Genomic DNA, 6000 nt, shown 5'->3' with positions numbered 1-6000 from the left:
CCATGGTGATGCGTCTCGGTTGGGCTGCCTTCCTCCGCCTGCAGAAGGCAGTGCTTGGTTGAGCTGCTGGGTAGGACCCAGAGCACAGACCTGGGTAGGGGAACAGACCTCACTGGGCAGCACCACCTTCTTTCCACAACCGAAAGGTGTAAGGTAGCACTTAAGTTTTTCTCTCTGTTGATCTCTGGACAGCATTTTTTATTTTAAGGCTGTTTCCCAAGCAAGAGAAAAAAGTTGTTACTTTAAAGTCTCCTGTTGATTTAGAGACATACTGGCATTTCAGAAAAAGGTGGTATGTGATGTACTACGCTTCTAGGTACCTAGGTGAAGGAGCCAGCCCCCAGGTCTTTAACACCTCTTTTATCTGAGGAGTAGCCATTTAGAGTTCATAATACATATTTATAAGCTTCCCATGAACTAGGAAGACTACATCTATTTGGGCCATTCCAAGTTTCTTCTGAATCCACACCACCGATGTCTCATTAATGAATATAGCCTAGATGGAGATCTTAAGGGCTGGGACCCTCTGCAAGCAGACTGCATAGCAGCTTTTCACTAACTAGCCTGTCCTCCTAGGAAGACCACCTGTCCCATCTCCAAAAGTATTGACTGTGCCTTTCAGATTTGATAGCACCAGGTTGGGAATGGATATAAAATGAATGAATGCAGGGGGTTGTTCGTGAACAATGTGCTGGTTTGAGCCTTTTAATTGCATTAGAAATGTGTGCTCGCAGCCCCAAGCGGTTTTGTTCCTGGTCCCATTGGGGTCAGGCTGGACATATTCTATGAAATGGTTGTCACAGAAATCAGAACCTGGTGCCTGACCTTTCACGTGTTACATGTGACTTGCAGAAGGATGTCCTGCAACATACTGTTCATAACATGCCTCCTCCAGCTGAAGGGCATTGCTGCATTGAACCAGCCCAGGGAGTCAGCTCTCTCTGGATATTGTACAGCCATGAGGAAGGAGACTATGTCTGGGGACTTTTAAAGAGCTGATGTGATGCCTTTATGTTAAATCAGTTGTCCCTTTCTCCAGTCCAGCTTATTTGCAGCCTGGAGCTAGCAACATATTTTTACTTTTGCTAATAGAGGGTGGGAATGGTTTTGTCCCCTGCCCTTTCCCTGTTTTCTGTTCCCTCTTCGGGTGTGCAGGGCTCTAGTACCATGCCCGTCTCCTAGAAGAAGGCAGGGGAGCACATCTTCTGATTGTCATGTTTACAGGGTGGTTATTTTTTTCTCCCCCTTCCAAAAGAGGATGTTCTTGTTGTTTCCTGTTCAGAAGGAACCATGAATAAACCCAGCTTATTTTTGAGGGGGGATGGGTTGCCATTTTTTAAAATGTGGCTTTGAATAAAAAGGTTTTTTTAATATTTTGTAAAGTATCTTCAGTGGGGCCACTGCTATGGTGTAAAGACCCTTCTAATAAAGTAACAGACTGAGAAACCTGGGCATGTGTCTGATTTCCTACCTGATCACCAGCTGTGGCCTCAGACCAACTTTGCTTCTAGTCTGGGTTTTGCTGACTTACAGAAACCTCCAGAGCCAGTTCTTGGAAGGCTGAACTTCCAGTTCTTTAAAATAGAGCTAGTTGCTTCAAAAGCACTTCCTCTGCATGCTGCAGCTTAGTGACAATAGCATCTTTGCTGAGAAGGTGAAACTCTGGTAGATGGAAATGCAGCAGCAGTTGTCTCGATGGCTTCGTTGTGTGTTAAAATAGTGCTCGGCTGACCCTGCTTGGTGAAGAGGGAGTATTGCATCCTGCGGTCTGAAGAGTGCAAACTGTGTATATATGGCTTTTTCTTCCTTTTTTATTAACTTGTCCGGCTATAACAGAAGATACCAGCCAAATGCCTCAGGTCCTTTGCTTTTTGGGGACAAGGAGGTCCTAGGGATGCCCCCCGTCTCCTCCTGGCTCTGCTGTCAGCTGAGGAGTGCTTGGATCCTGAAAATGCGTTACGAGGTGAAGATACAGATCACATCTTCCCCTGTCAGTGCAGGGGGAGACCTCCGCTTGCTCCCCTGGGCTGCTCAGAAAATCTCCCACCACCTCTGTAACCAACCACAGGGCCTGTCCGGTCTTCATTTTGTGCTTGGAGATTTTTACCTGCTAGTTTAGTTATGATTTCTTTCATGCAGATGCCCTACACCAAGCAAGGACACGTGGTGTGCAAGGGCAGCTTTGACACGAGCCCAGGGAGTTGGTAGGGTTTTCCCCTTGTTTTTTTGGAAGGTTGCTCCGGAGCCTGGCAACTTCTACCTTGGGTTTCATATGGGGAATTATCTTGCTACCTGCCTCCACCCTGGTTAGGTAATACCGCAGGCTGTGAGTTCAGACGGGAGGTGGCGAAAGGGAGAGGGAGTTGTTGCTGTGTGGTGGTGGTGGTGGCGGCATTTACATGGGCAGCCCTGTGGGGAGAGAAGGACAAGAGCAAAGCATGAGGGTGTCTGTCTCCTTGCTCCATGAGACAGTAAGAAATGAAGTAGCTGAGGACACATAATTAGCCATCTCCTTTGTTTGCATGTACCAGGACTGCACTGTCCCCTGGGACGCCCTGGTCAAAAATGGCCTCACTCAATGTATCCTAGTGAAGCAGAGGATCTCATGGGAGTATTTAACTTCATCTGCATGTCCTTGGCAGTGCCTGAGGGGAGCTTCCACCGTGAGGATTCTCACATTTATAAATATGTGGCAAGTACTGTGTATTCCAGAAATAACTCTTATCTACCATTCTGCCCTGCTGCAATGATGAAAACAAAGCAAAGGTAAAAATCTTAATTTTTAAAAATAGATATGACACCCCTGAAGAGTTACTGGTGCTGCAGCAGCTGTAGCATTACCTCCTCTGCGCTTTGTGTCCTGTCACATCTGGGCTCCAAGCTCCTCCAAGCTGCCCAAAGGATTTTGCAGCATTCCTGCTATGAGGGGGATGATGAAACTCTCTGGGGGAAGAAAAAGCAGGGCAGGCGGGGAGCGTCATGGAGCTGGGGCTTGTGCCTAACTGCCTTCCTCCTCTGGCTACATCTGCTCTCCCTCCCTCGCTGCAGGAGGACAGCTGGAGGTGAGCACTGCTGTAGGCACTTCCTTCAAAAGTCATCTGCACCCTGTAAAGACAAATGCTATTGCATGTTCTTCTGCTGCATTGGCCACTGGTTTAATTCTGCAAATGCTGAACTCTCCAGGGCTCGAGCAAGCCAAGCCTTTCCAGAGGCTGATGGCTTTGCCTTGCTGATGGGATTTGTTGTTGCCCCTCTCCTGGGTGGGATGGGGCTGGGTGGCTGGGACACGTTGCCCTGGCACCCTACCTGCCCTCACAAGCACCCACTGGAATTTCCCTGGGCCTGGTTTCCAGGCTTGCAAGGGTAGCAGGGGTGATGTTTGCTCTTCTTTCTCTTGTTCACTAGATGGCACGCGGACTGAAACAGCGGCTCTGGAGCCTGGCTGCCGCCTGCACAAGCGCAGAGCTGGAGCTGAGCTGTCCCCTTGCACTGAAATGTTTGCTCACTCTTTTTCCCGAATTCATCACTTGCTATGGCACACCTTTCACTGGATCTCTGCTTTTTATCGGTGCTTCATTGTGTTGTTTCCTACTCTAGCGTTGTCCTCAGGAGTTTTCCAGGGTTCCCCTGGCACAGGTGTGCCAGGACAGCCTCCCCCTCTTTGAGGGCTGAGCATCACCTCCACAGGGTCTGCTTCTCCCTGCTGCCATACCTCTGGGCAGGATGGGTGCAATGTGCTGCAAGGCTGACTGTGATGGGTGTCATCCACACCACTCAGCTAAAGCCCAACAATACTGGGGTCAAAGCAGTAGAAAATCATCCCTGGTGGTGGCTAGGAACCAGTGCAATCCAGCCCTGCTGATACGGCTGCAGCTCCAAAGATTTGCCCTGTGTTGTGGTAGGAGCATCATTTTTGACTAATCTTTGTGAGGGAGCTCGGGGAAGGTGGATGCATTTGTTCTGTACGCAGGGGAGGACCGTGAACATTTAGCCACCTGGCACGCACTCATAATTCTTAAATTAAAAAAGCAAGCAGAAGTAGTGGACTCTCTGTGCCAGAGGGACTGCGGGTACTGTTTCCTCTGCAGTTCAGGGCTCATGGTGGGGCACTGCTTTCTCACTCCGTTACATCTCTGACCCCTGACAGACCTCAGGGATGGTCCAGGTGTGTTCAAACAGCTGGAGTCTGCTTACAGCCAAGCCAATGGCTGGCTTTTCAGAAGTCATTTGTCCTCTTGCTTTAAATTGCTCTGCTGGTCCTGATAGAGAGAAGGGAGAGTGCACATGGGTGGAGGAGATCATGACTCTTCAGCAGGTGGTGAGCTCTCCTGTGTAGTTATTTTGTTTGGCTTAACAACGCTTCAACCTTCGGTTAGGACAGCAGGAGATGACTTGTTTATCCCAAAACTACCCTCAGTTGCACCTGTACCCTTGTACCACCTAAACTCATTGTGGGAAGTGCTGCTGCCAGATCTCTGCTGCTTCTGCAGCTACACCACCAGAGGTGTGGGCCCAGCACGGGACTCCCAGGCTGATCACAAAACTCTCATTTGGGCTCCCTTAGCAAATGCTTGGCAGTTTCCTTGATAAATTACTGAGGTCCAGTAGAGTCCAAGCCAGGCTGCACATCTCTATGTCCGGCTTCCCAGCGTGCCACCCTTGGGAGGCAATCAGGTCAGTGTGCAAAGCCGCGCTCCACTTGTCTCAACAGCTCTCATCAGATCTGTTAATTAAACGCAGGAGCCATTTTGCAGCGTTAGCTGCGATTGTCTCCAACCTCTGCTTGTTCCTGGGCACTTACAAGCAGTCGGGCTGCAGCTGGTGCCCGGTGCTGTCAGGGTCCAGGAACGATGGAGTGACTTCAGCCCCCTCTAAGCAGGTTATGGTGCTAGGGAAGCAATGCTGATGCTTAAGTTCTTCCGACTGATTTTGTGCAGTTGCTTGGCTCCCTGCCAGCGTTCGTAGGCCTGGAGGGGGTTTTCGCTGGAAGACGTAGATAAAATAACCCCCTGTGTATAGTAAGCTGGCTGTCCAATATAATGATTTATATGAGATATAAAGGAATGGCCCAACAGCCCAGCAGCGTGCACCATGGGGCCACACCCAGGGTGGTACACAGAAAGGACCTTGGAAGGGTGAAGGCAGGAAACCAGGGTCTGGTCCCTGGAGCAGATAGGTCCAAGATGCTGTGAGAGCTCATTTGTACGTTCTCCTTTGCTTTCCATGTCACACATCTCTGTGTGGGGACCTTGCAGCACAGGGAAATGGATTTCTCTGCAATGGAATACCCAAAGGTTTTGTGCACCCCTGAGAAGGGGAGGTGGGCACAAAGCTTCCCTAAGCAGAGCACCGTCTGTGTCCCTCTGGACTGCTTCAAACTCCGGAGTGAGGTGTCCTTCACAGTGTCACCGTGTGGTGTTCATTCTGTCTCTTGTGGGTTCCCAGCTGTGGTGGTGGAGCCACGATTAAAGGGAAGGGGGAAGTCAGCACGAAGATCGCTGATGAAGGTACTCGGCAGTACGGTGCTCCACAGCGGCTGGGGACAGCCTTGTGGAGGGGGCGGGCAGGGAACAGGCATTGTGGCTGTAAAACTGGGCAGAACTTGTCCCTCCCTCCCAAATCCACCATCTGCCTCCATGCTAAAGTGATGGTCTGGAGATAGGATTTCTGTCCCCTGGAGTCTGTGGCCAGTATGAGATGACAGAAAGATGAGCAGGGATGGGGCTCCTTTCGGAGCCATCTCATAGACTTCCCTGCTTGTTCTCACGCTTTGCTTCTGCTGCTGGTCCTTACTGTGCTGGCCATCAGGACAGCTCTTCCACCCTGCTGCCATGCTGTGCAGGGTCCTGCGTGCTGGGGGTGTTGCAGCTGCTGGCACCTGGGACTCCAGCTGCTCCTTGCCTGCTTGCCCAGCACCCCCACTGTCCTACACCATCTCTCTGTGCTGCAGCTACCACTGCTTCTAAAGCTAGACCAAACAAATCTGGCAAGAAAACAGTT

The sequence above is a fragment of the Gavia stellata genome, chromosome 16 (assembly GCF_030936135.1).
Source record: "Gavia stellata isolate bGavSte3 chromosome 16, bGavSte3.hap2, whole genome shotgun sequence".
NCBI classification, from domain to species: Eukaryota; Metazoa; Chordata; class Aves; order Gaviiformes; family Gaviidae; genus Gavia; species Gavia stellata.
Note: the sequence above shows the minus strand (reverse complement) of the source record.